The sequence below is a fragment of the Anolis carolinensis genome, chromosome 3, assembly GCF_035594765.1.
Source record: "Anolis carolinensis isolate JA03-04 chromosome 3, rAnoCar3.1.pri, whole genome shotgun sequence".
Lineage (NCBI taxonomy): Eukaryota > Metazoa > Chordata > Lepidosauria > Squamata > Dactyloidae > Anolis > Anolis carolinensis.
In genome coordinates this window covers 11,304,994-11,327,266 of record NC_085843.1, presented here as the reverse complement: position 1 = coordinate 11,327,266, position 22,273 = coordinate 11,304,994, and the positions used below count along the sequence as shown (strand labels likewise).

General features: G+C 40.0%; 1 protein-coding gene across 2 annotated transcripts in view; it reads left to right on the top strand.

Moving 5' to 3' along the window:
- The window catches only part of tenm4 (teneurin transmembrane protein 4), a 1,874,213-nt gene that overhangs the window by 896,159 nt on the left and 955,781 nt on the right, over positions 1-22,273 (top strand). The gene's annotated exons all lie outside the window — the stretch shown is intronic.

Here is a 22,273-nt window from a genome sequence, read left to right as displayed (position 1 = left end):
TGTAGCTGCCACGACGAATCAGAAGGAGAAATGCTTTAAGTGGTTTAAAAATGAATGGAGTTGCAATTGAATTAGGACCCCCTTAATGTTCCAAAATTTATTTGACTTATCTATAGACACGGCGATTCTTCATTGGGAACGAGAATGCTGTCTTGCTCTGCATACCATCACACAATTTAAACAGTGTTTTTTTCCAACAAACTGTCGCTTGAATCTTCCCTTTTAAAATGCACAGAAAGACCTCAGTAATTTCCTCAACAAACTGAGTTAGATGTCACTTCCTTGGAAGGGAAAAAATGTGCACTAAATTCAGAAAATAGGTGTTAATCAGATCTGGTTAAACTGATGCGAATCCATAACATTCCTGCACTCAGAACACTGGGACTCTTCTTTAAATCAGTTTAGCCTCCCTTGCTAAATGAGTGAATTAAGCAAGATTGGTTTGAGTGCATGTACATTAGTGGCTTCAAGCTCTTTAACTAGATCAATGGAAAATGAATTAGGCAGCAGAAGAAAAATTCAATGAGCTATCAATGGTTGGGGAGAAAGGTCTTTGTCTGCCACGTCTGTTAATATTGTGAGCAGAAAGATGAAGTAGAAATATGCTGTTTCTTTTGTGTAAAGATGATCAATGTTGGTGAAAGAAGCAAAAAAACCCACAGTTGGCTAACACCTTTACCAAGACTTGAAAAAATTACAGCAAATATGGGTGCACTTTGACATTGACCAAGAACTCTTCATTGGGCTAAATGTTAATTTGAAGATCTGAACATTTGTATATGTGTTCTCTTTGCTTCATAGAATCAATGGCTTAGATGAGACCATATCTCATTTAGTCCAACCCCATTCTGCCTTGCAGGAACACACAATCCATCACCTTTGGAGAAAGAGTATCCCACTGTTGAATAGTTCATCCCATCAGGAAGTTCTTCCTAACGTTGAGAATGGAATCTCTTTTTCTGAAGTTTAAGTGTGTTGTCCTAGCCTTCATCTACACCAGTGGTTCTCTACCTATGGGTCCACAGATGTTTTGGCCTTAAACTCCCAGAAATTCCAGCCAGTTTACCACTTGTTAGTAGGATTGCAAACATGTAAAAGATTTTTGGGAATTGGTTATAAGGGAAATAAAAAAATATTATGAATATAAAAATTAGAAGGAATCCAGTGAAAATATTACTTTTAATTAAAAAAGAGGATGCGAAAGATAAGACGGAAAAAAATTAATAGACATGCTATTAACAGCAGCTAGATTACTAATTGCAAAATATTGGAAAGGAGAAATGAAAATAAAAATTAATGAATGGTATAAAGATGTTTGGAGAATGGCACTGCATGACAAGCTAACAACAAATTTAAAAATAAAGAAGGGATTATGGGGGAAAATGACTTTGAAAGTATTTGGAGAAAATTTCTAGAAAAATTATTGGAAAAAGAAGATGGGAATTTACCTCCAAATGAAGAATTGAACTTTTGGTGGGACTACAGGATAAAAGATGGCTCTGGAGAAGGGGAGCACAGGGGTGAATGTAAATAAAATAATATGTTTATATAACTGTTACTTTTTCTCAAATAATAATAACAATAAAAATAAATTTTAAAAAAGGATTTCTGGGAGTTGAAGGCCGAAACATCTGGGGACTCACAGGCTGAGAACCACTGATCTACACTGTATAAATTCAATGCAGTTTGTAACCACTCAATACTATGGATTCATATGAGTTGTATGTAGTTTTAGAAGATCTTTAGCTTTCTCTGCCAATTCATCATGCTGATTCATCACCGAAGTACAAATCCCAGGATTCTGTAATATTGAGCCATGGCTGTTAAAGTGGTGTCAAACTGAATTCATTCTACAGTGTAGACACACCCTCAGTCTCTTTCAGGTTCCAGGAGAATGCTAAACACAAATCAGAAATATTACAACAGGAACAGTCTTATAGCTCTTCTTCCCTCTCACAAGAGTTCAGAATGGTTAACAATTTTAATCAAATGCACCAACTTTAAGTCAATCCTAAAAGCATAATTAAAAGTCACAGATGAACAAGCATGCAAGAATAAATGCTGTGATCTCATCCAGCTGCAGAATTAGATAAACACCATCAATTTTCCCTGCTGTAATGAATTGTACGGACAAGGAAAGGGGAAGAAATGACACACAAAGATGAAAACAGTACATCTCATTTTTCTAGACAAGTCATTTCCTGTTCACACTTGAAATATCTCCAGAGGCAGATGTGAAAATGTCCTGTAGACATTAGTGGAGAAATTAATGAATGTAGTGCCAATGAAAATTGTCACTAGTTATCCCTTACCAGTATACTTTTGCTATTCATATTGTTGTTATGTGCCTTCAAGACATTTTTGACTCATGGTGACTCTATCTTTGGATTTCTGTGGCTATACTTGTTTAGAGTAGGATTACCATTGAGGTTGAGAAAACGCGACATGCCCAAGGTCACCCAATGAATTTAGACTGCTGAGGGCTGATACAAATCCTGGTTCCTGGACCCCTAGACTGTCTACACTGTAAAAGTAATGCAGTTAGAGACCACTTTCACCACCACAGCTAAATGCTTTGGAATCCTAGGGGTTGTAGTTCAGTGGAACTCTCTCCCCCGGGCTGTGGTGGAGGCTCCTTCTTTGGAGGCTTTTAAGCAGAGGCTGGATGGCCATCTGTCGGGGGTGCTTTGAATGCAATTTCCTGCTTCTTGGCAGGGGGTTGGACTGGGTGGCCCATGAGGTCTCTTCCAACTCTACTATTCTATGATTCTATGATTCTATGATTCTAGGCACCAGCACTCTTTGGCGGAGAAGGCTAAAGATCTATTAAAACTACAGCTCCCAAAATTCCATACCATTGAATCATAGCAGTTAAAGTGGTGTCAAACTGGATTAATTCTACAGTGTTGATACACCCTTCATCCAACTCTTCAATGACTATATCAGACTGACGCAAAGGACATCTTCAGGCTTTTAAACAGGCTGGATGGCCATCTTTTGGGGATGCTTTGAATGTGAGTTCCTGCTTCTTGTCAGTGGATTGGACTGGATGGCCCATGAGGTCTCTTCCAGCTCTATGATTCTATGATTCACATGACCCTATTGGGCCGTACCATTTCACCGAATAAAAGTGGCGAAACAGGGCTATTTTCCCCCTATGATGAGGTCCTTAAAATTATCCCCACCAAAAAAAGAACTGTTAAGAAATTTCATCCTTATGGAGGAGAAACAGAGTGGCCAAAACCCTGAAGAAGTGAACTTAACACTATAACATTAAGCTGGGACGACCTGGTTTATGTAATAAAACGTCAAATTCAGATATCAGATCTCCAGTAAATACTTTGGTACTTGGAGCCTATCTGGAAATATTTAACAAGCATATTCACTGAGAAGATACTGGACCAGAATATTTGGAAGCAAATCTACTTCGGCTCTGCTTCCTACCTTTTCCATCCTGCCAACCTCCTCCAGGCTTCATCCAAGATGGTAGGCTGCCAGCCTTTGCATCTGTCTTCATTTTGTTTTTCATTCCATGGGGGAATGCACAAACAATCTCTGTTCTTGTCTTCAGAAGGCCTGCATATCTCAACATCTGAGAAGTTAGGCTCTAATACAAGCAGTGTGATTGGGTCCTGAGATCTATAAACTATAAACTTTATGAGAGCAAATACAAAACAGCCTATATTTGCAACATGCCAACAGTTGTATGATCCCATTCTTAGTCAAACATCTGCCAAGAAAGAACTGTTCTACCATATAAGCAAGATAGCTTTGTCCATAAGAATCCAGGGAACAAGCCAAAAACATAGAATGTGGGTCCCTTGGGCTGTTGATGGTTTCCTTGTTTAAAAAAGGCAAGATTTGGTTCCATTTTTAGTTTCAACTTGAAATGTGCTATCCTTGGCATTAAACCTATTTTTAGGATAGGGACCAGACACTGGATTGCCTCTTTCAACTAAAACACAGGACTCATCTACATGGCCATTATAACCTGGACTCACACTCAGGCCACATAATGCAGTTTGTAACTCCAATATATGGTCAGCTTAGACTCATATAATGCATTTTAACTGCATTGAACAGCATTATATGAGTCTATACTGACCATTTTATGCAGTGTAAATGCATTATATGAGTTTATTCCTGGCAGTCCTCATGGCCTTTTTCAACTTCCAGTAAATATAACACAATTAATCAAGTTCATCCATTTTAGACTTGCATTAGGAAAAGTTGGAGGATGTCCCAGAATTTATCTGAAACTTTGGAGTAGACCCATGGCTCTGGGGCAGTGTGGACAGCAGGACTGGGTTTGATTCACACAATAAACAGCCAATCCCTTTTCGCTGTGCTCATCAGAGCAGGCAAAGGGCATGCATGGTTCATGCCCATGTCATAGGCATCAGCACTTTCAGAAGGCCTTAGAACTCTGATTGTCACAAGTGTCTTGTGCTAATATCAGCAGAAGTACCTCTGTGACCAGGAAGAAGGAGAGAAAATCACCAGTATGACCAAAGCAGTCTCAGCCTGGCTGGCCCATCTAGACCAGTGGTTCTTAACCTGTGGGTCCCCAGATGTTTTGGCCTTCAACTCCCAAAAATCCTAACAGCTAGCAAACTGGCTGGAATTTCTGAGAGTTGTAGGCCAAAACACCTGGGGACCCACAAACTGAGAACTACTGGTGTAGACTAAGACCTTCTACAGCAGTAGATTTGGGAGGGTGTGTTTGGCTGCTTCCAAAACTAATCTGGGGCATTTCTACTCCAGGCTGGCCCTAGATTTATTGGCTAATGTAGGGTCACCTTTAGAGTGGATCTACCATCCAACCCACACAAAAGCTATCAACTACCAGGGCTTCCTCACTATTTCAAGGTGTAGCATACCACCACTTAATAATAATAATAGCCTTCTTTTGTTTGGCATAACTTGGCAACACAGTTCATAAATTACTTGGATTTATTCCCAGGTAGATATGTATCAGAAGTGATTCTGTTGTCTGTAGATCTGAGTGCCAACACAGGAGAATATTTTGCATTCAAGCTCTCTAACCTGAAGCTGGCTTGTCTCTTTTGCAAAGTATCTCAGGTGAAAGAGCTGTAGGAGACATCGAATATCTACTGGAACAGGGTTTGATTATAAACTTAAAAAACAAGATGGATGACTAAAGGAGTTCCAACTGAGCATTAGGAGGGATGTGCACAAGAAGTGGAAAAATTGGGAAAATCATGAGTGAGGGATTCAAACTAATAGCACATGTAGGGATAATATCCGGAAAAGCTAAAGTGCAGAACGAGCTCAGGCTTGCTAGCTAACTTCAGAGACTAGGGCATGGAGCAGGGGGTTCAAACTGTAGGAAAAGAGATTCTACCTAAACATTAGAAAGACCTTCCTGATAGTTAGAGCTGTTTGACCATGAAATATTCTACCTAAGAATGTGGTGGAATCTCCTTCTCTGGAGATTTTTAAACAGAAGCTTAATGTGTGTCCCTGCATGGCAGAATTGGTTTGAACTAGATGGCCCTTGTAGTGTCTTCCAACTCAATTATTATATTATTCCAACATCTTGGGGGTGTATATGTCCCCTGGCATTCAGCTAGAAAATACTAACTGCATATACCAATCTATTATAACCTTAAAGTAGGGGTGGCCCTGCTATAAGGCTGAGAATGTCTGGGCCAGCCCCACTTTATTATCCTATTTTTTCAACTGTTTTTAAAATGTCCCAGTTTCTCTCTTGTCCTCCCACTTTCCGCCTTTGTTCTCAGTTTACTTCAAATTGCTGCAAACTGAATTAAAAGTGAAAATGAAACTTGTACTCAATAAACTCAGCAGAAAGAAGAGGTGAGGAGGGGCAGAATCTTGCCATTCCCCAAAGCTAGTTGAATCACACTCTTCTGTATTGCACATTCTTCTTGTGTAATAACTTTTGCCAGCTTGATTTTTGCCAAGGTTGTTTAGTGATTTGTCCTATTTTTCCCTATGAAATGTCAAATAGTATGGGTTATTTGTGATGCTGAGAGACAATAGCTTGGTGTTAGATCAGAGAATGGTATGCTGATCAGCCTGGTGTATAAACCAGGTTTTGGGGATGTTGGAGATGTTGGGGATGGTGTTGAAGAAACATTCAACTATCAGTCCGGCTGGCTTTTGTGGACGAAATGAGAAGGACACCACCTTGGTATTCACCCCAATAAGCAAAATGTCTTCAACCAGTTCTGCTGGGAAGAGTCATTTCCACGGGGTTGTATGTTAATTCCTGCTTAGTGGCTTATCTAACGCATCCTAGGATTTTCCCAAGCCCCAGGGAGGAAGGAATCCATCTACCAGGCATTTAAAGGAGGGATGAATAAACTGTGCCATTTTGGATGGGTTAACATTGCTCATGTCACATCTGCTTCCAGTCCTCTAATGCTGATTTCTAGATTGATTTAGAGAGGTCCCTTTGTAATAAATTGTTTCATTCCTTATTCACAACAGGGAGCCAGCTGCTCCTGGCTTTCGCAGCATGAGGGGCACAACTGTGTGTTTAGAACGCAATGGCAGCAGATGGGTGGTTTTCAGTTTTCTTGAGATTTGCTGCCAATTTGAACCTTTGTTTCCATTTGATCAATTACAGGGCTTTTCCCACCCCCTTCCCCTCCTACTCCTGATGTTCACATCATGTGTTTTGGCTATACAAGTGTTTCCAATGAGGGATGTATAAATATGCCCCCGTTCATTCCTCCTCATAATCACCCGGTTGCAAAGAAAACTTTATTCCACATATTGATTCCTTGCCAGCCTCAGCTCCCCTCCACCCACAGCAGATGTCCATATTTGATTTCTTGCACCAGAACGCTACCAGATCAGTAGCAGGATTATGCAACTAATTTGGCTGAATCCCAAATAGGAAAGTGCTTTGGGATTATAGCGCCCAAGTAGAATGAGTATCGCCAAAGGCATTCTTAACTGATCTGGAGATCTCGTTGACAAAGGTAAGTAGGAAGGTGAGGGAGACATTATGCCTTCAACAAGACCATAAAAAGAGATGGCAATGTGATGCTCAATAATAATTTTCTTATGCAATCTGCGATAAGGGTACCAGTACATACTGCAGCCATAATGCTGATGGGCCATGATTATATGACATTGCTGGAGTCATACAGCCTATATATTCATGTATAAATCAACTTCAAATAGAATTCAAGGTAAGATTTTAGGGTCAAAATTATGGATTTTGATATGTTCAGTAGATGTCGATTGTCGATTGTCATACCATGAAGGGCCAGTGCTGAATCCGATGCCCATGGCCACTGCTACCAATTTCCCATCCAATCATTTCAAAGAGATAGATGTGTCTCTGGGTGGAGAAAAGGTATTATTATTATTATTATTATTATTATTATTATTATTATTATTATTGATTATGATTATTTTATTTCTTACCTGCCCCTTCCCGTGGCTCAAGTAGAGGGAATCAGTGCTTCTTTTAGGTTATCCCAGGAGGGACCAAGCCAGTGGTTCTCAACCTGTGGGTTCCCAGATGTTTTGACCTTCAACTCCCAAAAATCCTAACAGCTGGTGAACTGGCTGGGATTTCTGGGATTTGTAGGCCAAGTGGGTTAAACTGCTGAGCTGTTGAACTTGCTGACCAAAAGGTCAGCGGTTCAAATCTGGGGAGTGGGGTGAGCTCCCACTGTTAGCCCAGTTTCTGCCACCCTAGCAGTTCGAAATGTGAGTAGATCAATAGGTACCGCTCCGGCGGGAAGGTAATGGCGCTCCATGCAGTCATGCCGGCCACATGACCTTGGAGGTGTCTATGGACAATGCTGGCTCTTTGGCTTAGAAATGGAGATGAGCACCAACCCCCGGAGTCAGACATGACTAGACTTAATGTCAGGGGAAACCTTTACTTTTACTATAGTATTTTCTACACAGAAAATATTTTTTTTCTGCATAGAATCATAGAATTACACAGTTGGAAGAGACTACAAGTTTGATCCAATCCAACCCCATTGTGCCATGCAAGAAAACCCGATTCAAAGCACTTGCAACAGTCAGTCAATTTCTGCCCAGAAAAGGTGTTCTCTGTGCAAAATAATCATGTGCAATTTTTTTCTGAACTGTGAAGTTTCTGTGAAGTAGAATCAATTCAGTTTGACACCACTTTAACTGCCATAGCTCAAGCTATAGAATCATAAGAGTTATAGTTTTACAAAGTCTTTAGCCTTTTCTGCCAAAAAATGTTGGTGCCTCACAACTCCCAGGATTGCAAACCACTGAGCAATGGTAGTTAAAGTGGTATGGTAGCAAACAACTTTAATTCAACAGTATAGATGCACTCTCCGTTGCTTTATATTTTTCTGTCCAGTCTTCCCACTTCTCCTGTCATGAACTTTAAGAGAAAAACCTTCAGAGGCCTAGAAGGGGAAGCCTGTTCCCATTCCTCACTCAGAGCTTCACCTGTGGTGAGTTATGAGCTGTTCTCTCAGGGCCTGGATGTATCTCACAGAAGCCAGTTCCATAATAATTCACCAAGGAAATGAAAAATTAACTTGTCATCTTAACACAGAAGGGGGTAGGTTAATATTTTATACACCAAAAAAAGGACAATGAGAAAAATGTTCAGGTCACACTGGGGTGTGTCAACTGATCAGAAGAGTTCCTTCAGCTGATGTGAAGTCACTGATGATGGAAAACCAAAGTCTGGCCAGATGGAATTGTTTCTCTTGCTTCAGCAATCATATTCACTACAGGTATATGTCAGCTAAGGAGCCCCGGTGGCTAAGTGTGTTAAAGCACTGAGCTGCTGAACTTGCAGACCAAAAGGTCCCAGGTTCAAATCCCGGGAGCGGAGTGAGCACCCACTGTTGCTCCAGCTCCTGCCAACCTAGCAGTTCGAAAACATGCCAGTGTGAGTAGATCAATAGGTACTGCTCCGGCGGGAAGGTAACGGTGCTCCATGCAGTCATGCTGGCAACATGACCTTGGAGGTGTCTACGGACAACGCCGGCTCTTTGGTTTAGAAATGGAATTGAGCACCAACCCCCAGAGTCAGACTTGACTGCACTTAACGTCAGGGGAAACCTTTACCTTTTATATGTGTCAGCTAATGAAGCAGATGTGTTCCTAGGCATTATTTCTTTAACAGAAAATTGTAGCTTTACTTAATCAGTTGTGGGTACCAAACTAAATTCCAGCTATTATTGTTCTACTGCAATATTATCTTCTGCAGAAGAAATGTTGTCTGTACCAAAAACAAAACAAAAAAGCGGGGGAGGGGAGAATCTGCAACTTTTTCACTGAATAATTCCTGAAGTCTCTGACCAGCTCAGGATTTTCCTTGTCAGGGTTTCTCGATTCTTAAGACAAAGGAATGTTTGAAAATACAGACTAACTCTATAAAGTCTGAAATCCGAAATGCTCTAAAAACTGAAATCCTTTGCCAGCAAGCCACTTATTTCTGCTTTTGGGGAAAGGGAGCGACTTCCACATCCAGGATCAGCCATTGGTGGCATGTGGAGAGAGAACTGCCCTGAAGTGAGACATGAGAACAAGCATAGGGTGCCTTCATTGGCGCTTGTCTATATAAAACCCACAGTGAATAATAAAGACTCATAAGGAGGTGGATTCCTCCACTTCCCAGTTTCTTTACTACTACTACTACTACTACTACTACTAATAATAATAATAATAATAATAATAATAATAATAATAATAACTTGCCATCCCAGGGTGACAGTCGCATTGACGAAAAACAACAAGAAAAACTCAACCGCTATCAGGATCTCAAGATGGAACTTCAAAGACTCTGGCAGAAACCAGTGCAGGTGGTCCCGGTGGTGATCGGCACAATGGGTGCCGTGCCAAAAGATCTCATCCGGCATTTGGAAACAATAGACATCGACAAAATTATGATCTGCCAACTGCAAAAGGCCACCCTACTGGGATCTGCATGCATCATCCAAAAATACATCACACAGTCCTAGACACTTGGGAAGTGTTCGACTTGTGATTTTGTGATACGAAATCCAGCATACCTATCTTGTTTGCTGTGTCATAAAAATAATAATAATGACAATAATACTTTATTGTTATCCAGCTGTCCTCGCTGCTCAAGGCGGGGTAAAACATAGTTAAAATGCATAGGTAGAGCAAAGAACCATAAGTCTCATCAAGGCTTTCTGAGGAAAATGCAATGGATACTAGACATAGGTAACCCAAAAAAGAAATATATTTGGAATTGCAAAAAAAAATAATTAAAAAATCAAAGCTCCAAAAGGGGGCTGCATCTTGGAATTGATAACATCCTAAATTTGGTGCAATATAGTAGGTAAAGGTAAAGGTTTTCCCTTGACATTAAGTCTAGTCGTGTCTGACTCTGAGGGTTGGTGCTCATCTCCATTTCTAAGCCGAAGACCAGGCATTGTTTGTAGACACCTCCAAGGCCATGTGACCGGCATGACTTCATGGAGCACTGTTACCTTCCCGCCTGAGCGATACCTATTGATCTACTCACATTTGCATGTTTTCAAACTACTAGGTTGTCAGAAACTGGGGCTAACAGCAGGACCTCACCCCACTCCCCGGATTTGACCTTTTGGTCAGCAAATTCTGCAGCTCAGCAGTTTAACCCGCTCCTGCAATATGGTATTATGTGCAAAATTCATAGATTTGTTTAGAGGGGGAGGTCTTTTTTTCACTTTTTGGTACAGAAACCAGCACATAAGATAATATTGCTGTACAACTTTCTCTCCACTCCTGCCTTAAAGGTTAAAGGTCTAGTTCAGTGTGAATTTTGCAACAATATATGACTCTGGGGAATTATAGTGTTCTATCTGCCTGGATTACAGTTAAGCAGAAAGCTGAAAAAATGCCAAATATTTGATTTTGTGATCATGGATTGATATGTAAAGAGGTGGATAATTAAATAAAATGATATGTGTCTCAGGGCTTAGTTACAAGAACTGATTGTTTGGGAATACATTTCAGTGATATCCCCAAAATCTTTAGGGTTTTTTCTTCTTTTTGGAGCCTGCTGAGCCCATCTACCAAGTGTACACATTCTGGTTTCCAAGCTTTTTATTTTAAACAAAAGGTCCTTTTTAAAAAAAAAAAAAATCAATCTCGCAATCCATATTGAGACATCTTGAATAAATGCCTTGGTTTTTGAAAATGCTGCTTCTAGAATGAAATGCTGTTCTCTGGGATTATCTGAAAGCAAAGGGCTTTTTGAAAAGAATTCGCTACAAAATCAATGGCTTCATAAATGGGGTTTCTGTACTTTTCCAAACTGGTGTTATGTAAGAATCAAATGGGAGTTGTAGGTAATGTGGGTGGTGTAGTGGAGCCAAAGCTTACATGGTTGTGCAAACTGGACTTTTTGATGAACAAGGTCCATCATATTGTCTGCCATCCACCTCCAGTTTCCTTGATCACTCAGCGTTTATCTTAAACACTCAAAGCAACTGGAAGAATGATGAATTTTCCCAGACAAAATAAATTGTTAGAAGCTACTTTGTTGTAATTGAAAGCATTTTACAATGTTCTTTAATGGGCAATTAAGGCAATTGGTTTTACAAAAAGAATGCAACACTCTCTCCCAAAAAATCTAGACAGCACCCCTTCATACTGTCCAAAGAGCTTTTTATTCAAGCAAGATGTGTCAGTTGAAGATACTGTGTGGCGTAGTGTTAAGACCTCTGAGAGATCAGGATTGGATTTACCACAGCCATGAAAACCCACCAAATGAGCTTTAGGCAAGTCATACCTTCTCGGTTTCAGAGGAGGACAATGGCAAACTGCCTCTGAAGTAATCTTACAAAATAAAAAATTAAATGCACATTCTATCATAGAAGTCACATAACATTAAGGTAAAGGTTTTCCCCTGACATTAAGTCTAGCTGTATCCGACTCTGGGGGTTGGTGCTCATCTCCATTTCTAAGACAAAGAGCTGGCGTTGTCTGTAGACACCTCCAAGATCACATGGCCAGAATGACTGACTGCATTGGGTGCCGTTATCTTCCCACTGGAGCGGTACCTATTGATCTACTCATATTTGCATGTTTTCGAACTGCTAGGTTGGCAGAAACTGGGGCTAACAGCGGGAGCTCACTCCACTCTCCAAATTTGAACCTCCGACTTTTTGGTTAGCAAGTTCAGCAGCTCAGAGTCTTGCCCTTCCAGTTGACACAGACAAAAAGAAAGTGTTGCAGTCTCTCCCAGTTTGTGTGTTCTTCCGCACTAGCTTTAGACAACTCCACTAAACTCTAAAATTGCTTGACTCCGTACATCCTGGTTTTCAACTGTGCAATATTGAAAAGTATGCTACCACTTTGCTACAAAAAATATGACAATTACCCACAATGGCTTCCATCCTTCCCCCAACCCGTTGCTTTCATAAATCCCCCTCATTGCTGCAAGGCTTAAAAAATAAGAGTGTCTTTGTGTTGACTAATCTGAGAGTCTAAACCAACCAGACTTGCTATTTTTTTCCTTCCCTGTATCCTATCTTTCCCATTGCAGGTTAATTATTCTCCTTGGACACCCGTATGGTTCCTATTAATGCCAATTGGAGCCATATGTGTATGTTCAAGGGCAACATTTACCCTCCCCAAACAGTCGCCCTTCCCACTAATTACGGGATATACAGTTGCAAGGTGACTTTTCTCATTATCACTTGTAGGGAAAAAACTTTATTTTCTAAAAAAGATTCTGGCTAATGATGACATTAATGCATAGAAGAAACTACTAATCTGTTCCATCTATTAACTGCAAAAAATATTATTTATTTAGACTTTGCCTCTTTGTGTTCTCAAGCACTCAGGTTAGGTTGCAATATATAAACAGCCCATGTTTATCCTTGCAAAATGAACAGTTTTACAGGATTAGGTCAAGCTACAAGGAAAGTGCATTACTCACAAAGGACATTAAATGTTCATAAAATAGTTACACAACAAACCATTTTCTTCTTAGAATTAGTATATAAGCTGTTTGTAAATGGCAGTGTGTTAATAATTAGGAGTGGCCTAAAATTATGCAAAATGTAATATAATACATTTAATAAAAATTTTCAGCACTGTCAAGACAATGTGTTCATGTTCTGAACACATTAGCGTTGTTGTTATGTGCCTTCCAGTCATGTATGACTTAATCTTAAAGCACATCTTAGATTTCCTCAGATATGGTTTGCCTCCCTACAACTCAGTCGCAGAGGGATGATTGTCACTTGCCTAAGGTCATCCAGTGGGATTCAAACCTGAGTTGTAGTCCAGCTGTAAAATCCAACTTCTTCTTACTCTTGGAGATCCTCACCTTCCAGGTACAATTAAGAATTCATAATTTTATGAATGTGTCATTCAAATAATTGTCATTGGTCTTCTGTAGTTTCTGAAGTTAGGGGCACAGTATCCACATGGAAGTGGAAAAACTACAAATAAAGAAACACTCATTTAAAATATCTAACACCTCTCAATGAATTTTTACATCAGTAGTTCTCAACCTGTAGGTCCCCAGATGTTTTGACCTTCAAATCTCAGAAATTCTAACAGCTGGTAAACTCACTGTGATGTCTGGGAGTTGTAAGCCAAAACACCTGGGGACCCACAGGTTGAGAACTACTGCTCTAGATCCTCCAGCATGACTGTATGGTCAACTTCCATCGAATATTGACCATAGGATTCCACTTGAGATCCTAAATTTCCCTTAAGAGGTGTTCTCTCTAAGATTTTCTAGATCCTCCAGCATGACTCTGTAGCCAACATTCAGCAAAAGATGACCATAGAATTGCACTAGAGAACCTAGAGATCCCATAAGATATGTTCTCTCATGGAATCTGTCGAACATCTAATATCACTCTATGATCAACCTCCAATAGAAGCTAATCACAATTGCACTGGAGGACATAAATATTCCTAGAGATAACATTTTAATCAAATTCATGAATAATCAAATCAACAAACGTGGAAGGCCAACTATATTTCAATGAGGGGGAATGTGGTTAAATTCTTTATCTTCTCCCCTCACTGATCTTATTCCTTATCCCCATATTCTACTGCAGTGATGTCCAATCTTTGATCTTCCAGGTGTTTTGAACTTCAGCTCCCAGAATTCTTGAGCACTGACAAGCTGGCCAGGGATTCTGGGAGTTTGAGTCCCAAACACCTGGAGTACCAATGGTTAGAGAACACTTCTCTACAGCTACACCTTGTGGGATATGAGTTTCCACTGGATCTGCTCCTGGTAAATAGGAATAGTCTCTGTCCCAAACCCATTCCTGGGGACAATGAAAATAAACTCATTTTGATTTTGAGATTTATGTGAGTGTCAATCCACTATTTAAAATTTAAGTCAGTGAGTTTCTTCTCACTGACTTCTTGATGACTTGGATCAATGAGTTCAAATTACAGGAAAGGAGATTCCACCTGAACATTAGAAAGAAATTCCTAATCCTAAGAGCTGTTCAACAGTGGAACTCTCTGCCTAAGAGTCTGCTGGAACCTCTTAAAAAGTGCAACAATAATAAGAGAAGAATTCACAAGTGTCCTGTGATCTTTTTTTCTAAAAATTTCTCAGTTGTTAACACTGAGAGGGAGTGAGGGAGCCGCTGAGATATGCCTTCCACAATGTTTTCAGACTCACCAGTGACAAATGGTACTAAATTCAATATCTAATTGATATTGTCTAATGTTTGTAATCATACATTTTTCCTGAGCCAGGATGAGGAATTCAGCTGCAGGCAAAAACTGCAGGTACAGTGTCTGTCCAACTTTTGAAATTCCTATAATAAAGTATTTCTTTTTCAGTTGTTTTAAAAAAATGACTGTTGAAAAGCAATATTTTACAGGTGACGATGTTACCTGTTTCCCTCTCTTTTATGCTTCTGGCAAGCAGTCAAAAGAGTGCTTTTTCACACAGCTTTTAATGTGTCTTGGGATTGTTTAAAACTCATTTTAAACATTTTTAAAGAGTGTTTGAACTCATTTTTAAATGTTTTCGTCTTTGTATTGCTCTTACTGTTTTTATTTGTTAATCGTCTCAGGGGCCCTTGCAGGCGGAGAAGCAATACAGAAACACAATATCAATACTACAACTAGTTCCCCTTGAGTGTACCTTGGACACAATGCTGTGAGCAACTTAAAGCAATAAATATAGAGTTGTTGCTCTTTCTCCTATAATATGCTTTGGATCTCTCACTGCTCCGAATATCTTTAAGATAGAAAAAGTGGTGTAACAATAAGAATAATAAGAATAATAACAACAAGAAGAAGTATGGATCATCGATGTTGCAATCCCAGGTGACAGCAGAATCGACAAGAAGCAACTAGAAAAGCTTACACAATACAAGGATTTAAAGATTGAACTGCAAAGATTCTGGCACAACCCAGTAAAGGTGGTCCCAGTGGTGATCAGCACACTGGGTGCAGTGCCTAATGACCTTGGTCAGCACTTGAAACAATTGGCACTGACAAAATTACCATCTGTCATCTGCAAAAGACCACCCTACTCAGATCGGCACACATTATTTGCTGATACATCACATAGCCCTAGACACTTGGGAAGTGTCCAACATGTGATCCAATACAACAGCCAGCATAGTGATCTTGTTTGCTGTGTACTAATCTTGCTGTGTATCAAATAACAACAACAAATGATGACGATTTCATAGTTCTTCAATATTTCACAATATTTCACAAATGGGGACACGTGTAGTCAAGCCAAAGATACATAGCTTTTCTTCTTTTAGTCATGAAATTCCAAAAGATCTTTGGACACTGGGCATTCTTCAATAGAGGATTTTTATTTTGACCTTCTCCAAGCTAGGACCAATAGGACTTGTAAATCAGGATCGGGGCAGCTGAAGCATTATGCGGGGAATGTTAATGTGGGATTTGTGTATTGATAGTGTTTAAATGCAATTTGTGCCATGCTTGTATTGCAACTAATTGCATCATCCAGATTGTACCATAATGTGGAAAGAGTTAATTGCCAAGAAGCTATGATGACCTTGATGTGTGGCTGGAACTAGGGAGTATCCAGACACAAGTGTTTGTGCATAACGATTGCATCAGTTCAGTTCAGTTCAGTTCTGTTCTGTCTGCCTAGAGTTCGAGTCAAGTTATGTTGGAGAACAGAGCAGTCCTGTGTTTGTCTGTCGTCTGTAAGTCTGTTTGTGTTGATTATTGCTACATACAGTAAAACTTTGTAAATAGTTTTACCAACGTCTCTGAGTGTCTCTTCATTCTGCATTCCACTGCTTCCATCCAACTACTTCTGTGCTACAAATACTCTGACAGGGAAAACATTTGCGGGTGGCGCAGAATCTGCTAGGGGCGCCATTGAGGCACCTGGAAGGAAAGGGGGAGGAGCTGCCTGAATACTGTTTGCTTACACTTGAAAATTACCTAGGGCCGGCCCTGATCAGGATGGTGCCCCTTTGGAAAGGCTATTCCATACAGATATATTACCCCTATGTAATAATCTTGTCTTCAAAAATTTCAAAAGTAATTAATAGGCTGGTGAGTTTCCAAATGCAGAAATTTTTTAATTGAGGAAGACAGATGTAAATCAGCAGCCAAAAGAAAAGAAAGAAAAGGGCTAATACAATATCTACACCGACTGTTTAAAAATCTCTCTGATTGATAATATAGGGCAGCAGCCCAAACTAACTTTCCACTTTGTGCCACTTTCCCCAAACTAGTTTTTTTTTTCTGCTGTGGTCTCTGAACAGCATGAGATATTATGGATGATATACATGCCGATGGGAGACTAATTAAAATTTGAGCAGAGCTTCGGTACTGCAGCTCAGGGTGGGGAGGGTGGGAAGTTCATTAGCATGAGTTATCTTTCCCGTTATAGTTTCCTGTTTCCTTAAACTGTATGTCTGGAAATAAGGCCGTAAAAAAAAGAACATTGGCTGAATGCCAACACAATCTTACTCTCTCCGTCCCTGGTTTCAAGAGCCAGTTTGTGAATGGCTCCGAGGCAAATCTTGGAAAAGTTATATTATGTGAGTAGAAAGCCACCATGTTACAGTAGTTTAAGCAATGGACAATGACTCTTGTGATCAAGATTTGGTTCCCTGTTTGGCCATGGAGATACCATTGAGTAACCTTGGGTGAGCCACATACTATCAGCCTCAAATATGATAGGTTTACGTTAGGATCATCATATGTTAGATGCAACTATTAAAAGCAAACAACCATGTTTGAAGCAAACAACTAAACAACAACAAAAAACAAATGGCACTTATCCAAACAGTAGAGTGAACGTCCCTATCCAATGCTGCTCCAATACTGGATTGGAATGGAGAAAACTCCATGGATGGCCCAAGTCATGTATGCATTAAATTCAGGTACTTTCCAAAGAATATAAAATAATGGAAATTAAAAACAATACAGAAACTTTGAAATATAAAATGAAAAAATAATTAGTACTGATGAAACCATTAAACATTGACATGTATTTAAAGCATTTTAAAACCCAATCTATGTCAGTTTGTAAATGCCTGGTGGCAGAGAAATGTTTTACTTGCCATCAAAAGGCAAGCAGGGAGTCCTCGTGGACAACAAGTTAAACATGAGCCAACAATGTGATGTGGCTGCTAAAAAAGCCAATGGGATTCTGGCCTGCATCAATAGGGGAATAGCGTCTAGATCCAGGGAAGTTATGCTCCCCCTCTATTCTGCCTTGGTCAGACCACACCTGGAATACTGTGTCTAATTTTGGGCACCACGGTTGAAGGGAGATGTTGACAAGCTGGAAAGCGTCCAGAGGAGGGCGACTAAAATGATTAAGGGTCTGGAGAACAAGCCCTATGAGGAGCGGCTTAAAGAACTGGGCATGTTTAGCCTGCAGAAGAGAAGGCTGAGAGGAGACATGATAGCCATGTACAAATACGTGAAGGGAAGTCATAGGGAGGAGGGAGCAAGCTTGTTTTCTGCTGCCCTGCAGACTAGGACACGGAACAATGGCTTCAAACTACAGGAAAGGAGATTCCACCTGAACATCAGGAAGAACTTCCTCACTGTGAGAGCTGTTCGACAGTGGAACTCTCTCTCCCTGGGGCCATGGTGGAGGCTCCTTCCTTGGAGGCTTTTAAGCAGAGGCTGGATGGCCATCTGTCGGGGGTGCTTTGAATGCGATTTCCTGCTTCTTAGCAGGGGGTTGGACTAGATGGCCCATGTGGTCTCTTCCAACTCTATGATTCTATGATTCTAGGGATGAGGCCACCCTGGTTTCTCTAAGGAAAGAGTTTCAAAGTCTGAGAACAGCCACCCAGAAAGTCTTTTTCCTTGTTCTCATCAAATGAGCCTGAGAAGGTGGTGGGACATAGAGAAGGACCTCTCCAGATGATCATGGAGCCCTAGTGGGTTCATAAAAGGAGATACGGTCCTTCAATCAACTGGACCCAAGCCATATGGGTAAAATCATCACTCTGAATGGTGCCTGGAAATGAGGCAGTACATTGCATAGTTCATTGGCTTGTGCGACATGTTCGTATGTTTGTTAAATTCAGATCTAATTCGGATCTAAAGCACTTTTGAAGTGAATTCCGACCCACCTGCTCACTGCCTTCCCAATATTAAGAATTTGAATCTAAAGGAGCCTTCGATTCTTAAGTCTCTGATGTCTTTGGATGTAGCTGTGACCAAGCCCCATTGCGAGGTGAAGCCAAACATGTAGGCATGCCTCTCTGCCAATCAGGGCTGACAGAGGAGGAAGGGGGAGGCAGAGGCATCGCTCTTGTCTTTTTAAAAAATGTTGTTTTAAAAATCTTTGAAAATTCCCAAAAAAAATCAGTGGATGGGTGAAGCATGATGAAACTTGATAGGCAAAGAGTGATAAATATGTTCTACCACTGTAGCAACTTTCACCCCAATAGCTTTAAAAATGAGGAGGAAAGAAGCCTCTGAATTTTCCCCATTTATAGTAATTTAATGGAAAGTGAGGAGATGCCACATGCCTGCACTGAACAACATTTCCCAGAATGCTTTGGGCTGGAGCAGCTATCTGTGGCATTAAGAGACAGTCAAATTATTATAATATATACAAGCATGGAATCTGTAAAGAGGAGTTAAGGAAATAATAGTATATAAACTTGTGCAAAGTTAAGTGGTTGTGTGTCAATATGAGGGAAGGTAAACCTGTGCCTCTCAGCCAATCAAGGCTGAAGGAGGAGGGAGGGGGAGACAGAGAGAATATTTTTTAAAAGTTGTTTTAAAAAGTTTTAATAATTCCCTAAAATTCCATGGATAAGTGAAACATTATGAAACTTGATGGGCAAAGCATGGTAAATTTGTCCTAATACTGTCGCAAATTTCACCCCAATAGCTTTAAAAATAAGGGAGATAGCAGCCCCTGAAGTTTCCCCAATAGTAGAGGAGTAGCCATATGCCTGCTTTAAAACTACACTTCCAAGATGTCCCATCTGTGAATTCTTGGAGGGCATGAGAAGTTTAGAGAGAGAGAGAGAGAGAGAGAGAGAGAGAGAGAGAGAGAGAGAGAGAGAGACAGCATGGTGTAGTGTAGTGGTTTGAGAGTTGGATTATGATTGTGGCTTGATTCCCCACTCAGCCATGGAAACCACTGGAAGATCTTGGGCAAGTCACACACTCTCAGCCCCAGGAAACCCAATGAAACAGGAAACAACACTTTCAAACCAGGAACAAATTTCCTTATTCAGAGGCTGATGACCATCTGTAAGGAGTGGTTTGATGGTGTGCTATGATTTCTGTTCCTGGTTGATAAATGTCATTTCCTAATTGGTTCTGTCATAAAAACATGCAGAAACTTTTTTACACTGACAAAACCTTGTATTTGCACAAAGGGACATTGTCCTATAAATAGCACATTATGGTTTGTTGAGTCTCTCTCCACCACTTTAACAAAGTTTCAGCCACAAAAACAAAGTTTCTGAAGTAGAACAATAACTGTCAAAGTAAAGACAACCCAATGAGACTGGAAATAGCATTTTCAAACCAGGAACAATTTTTTGTTATTATTAAAAATATTTTTAATAAATATTTTGAAAACTCGCCAAAAATCTGTGGGTAAGCCAAACATTCTGAAATTTGGTTAGCTAACAGTGGTAAATGTGTTCTACCACTGTAGCAAGTTTCATCAGGATAGCTCAAAAAATGAGGGAGAGAAAAGCCCATCAATTTCCCGATTGACAGTAATGTTTTTCTTCATGCGCATGCACATTCGCCATTTATGAGGTACAAAGATTCAGAAGTTTTGGAAAATTTCAAACTTTTTGCCTTCAAAATTCGGAAATGACTTTAGAAACAAAGTGTCAGCGCCCCCTACTTTCAAACAAAATTTAGAACCATTTTTTTCTGGATTGCACATACCTAATAGTTCAATTAAAATGCAGGTTAAAACCTGGAGCAGATTCATCGCCCCACTGACATGGAAGATTCTTAAATAGGTGTTGGATGGCCAGTTGGCAGGTTTCTGCACTGTCAGGGCTGGAACTAAATGAGCACTGGAATCCCTTTTCCAAATATATGATTCTATTATTCCAAGTTCGCTTTTACACCCAGATGTAAGGGAAGTATTCCCTCAATGAGGAGAGGTGAATCAAACATCCCAAAAGGCCACATGACACTTTCAGCCAGTGTTTTAGAGTAATCATTTGGTGCCTTAAGGTGATAGACTGTGGGAGCTAAGACCTTTGAGAATTCTTGGAGCTGACCAAATGTCAAAGTGGTCAGAAAATAATTGCAATTATCACAGGAATAACCCGGTTGTTTGAGCCTGCCCTTAGTGCGGAGGCTTCCAAAGCACCCATCTTTGTGATTTGTAATAGCAGAGTGCAGTCTGTAAGGCCACTGCTGAGCTGAAATTATGATACTTTGACAACAGCAGAGTGCAACAAATTATCAGGCAGAGAAACCATTGGTTCCATCTCATATAATGCTGCGCTCTGTCATCCAGAAGAAATGAGCTGCATTTTGAGGAAAGAAAGATACCAAACCTTGAATTGGAGGCTTGATTTGTTAACTGTGCTTTTCAAAAGACATGTAACTATGGTGCAAGGCCTCAGAAGAAAAGAGATACTTGTGTTTATTGACAAGGCAGACTTATTAACGGTGCCAACTTTGCATTCATTGCTTCCTTTAGTTATATCTTTCCATCATCCCCCTTTCTGGAGCCCCAGTAGTGCAATGGATTAAACCCTTGTGCTGGTAGGACTGCTGATCAAAAGGTCAGCGGTTCGAATCCAGAGTGGGGTGAGCTCCTATCTGTCAGCTCCAGCTTCCCATGTGGATGATAAAACATCAAACATCTGGGTGTCCCCTGGGCAACGTCCTTGCAGATGGCCAGTTCTCTCACACCAGAAGTGATTTGAAGTTTCTCAAGTTGCTCCTGACACACACAAAAATCCTTTCTAAAACCCCATGCTCAAAAGAAACTAAAAAAAATCAGTTATGATTATTGCTATTTTAAGATATACAGTAAGACTAACATATCTGGAGGACTGGTATCCTTGGATTCACTTACCCATATCCAAAAAATATATGTTCTTTCTAGACATTTTCTAAGTCCTCCAACATCATTCTATGATATGCTTCCACCAGAAGTTAACACTGGAAAATCTAGAAATGTTAGAGAGTTATTTTCTCCAGGCTTTTTCTAAGTCCTCCAGTGCAATTCTATGGTATGTTTCTTCCAGAGGTGATTTATTTCAGTAAAGTTCACTATTATTCACAATTTTGCTTTTACTATCCAACTTTTCCTCAAAAGAATAAGACCCTCTTGCTTACTTCTTTTCTCAAAGAACAACAATTTCCTCTGAACTCTGATTAACATTCCTTTCCCCTGGTTCCTTTTAAGATCCTCTCAATTGTTTGCCATTTGCAACATAATTAAAATGAGAACATTCATATAAAAGGCATGCAAAGCAGAGGAAAACTTGCAGGAGGAAAACATGGATTAAAAGCCATTTTCAACGGCATTTTTAAATAAGTTTAGAAACAGCACCAATTAAAAAGTGGTGCCTTTTCATGAGACAGGGGCAACCTGATTTTCCATGACTCCAAATAGCATGGGAAATTGCCATGGATACATGAGAATTTCTAGTTCCAACTATAACAGAATAATAGATTTGGAAGAGAACACAAGAACCATCTAGTCCAGCCACATGTTCTTCTCCATTTATAGGAATGAAAGGGAAATTATGACAGAGGAGACAAGGCTAGGATATTCTTTCTTCTCTATTTGGGGACTATTGGCTCTGATACCAATAAAGTAGCAAATATTCAGTTTTGGTTCAAACTTTAAAGGACTTCA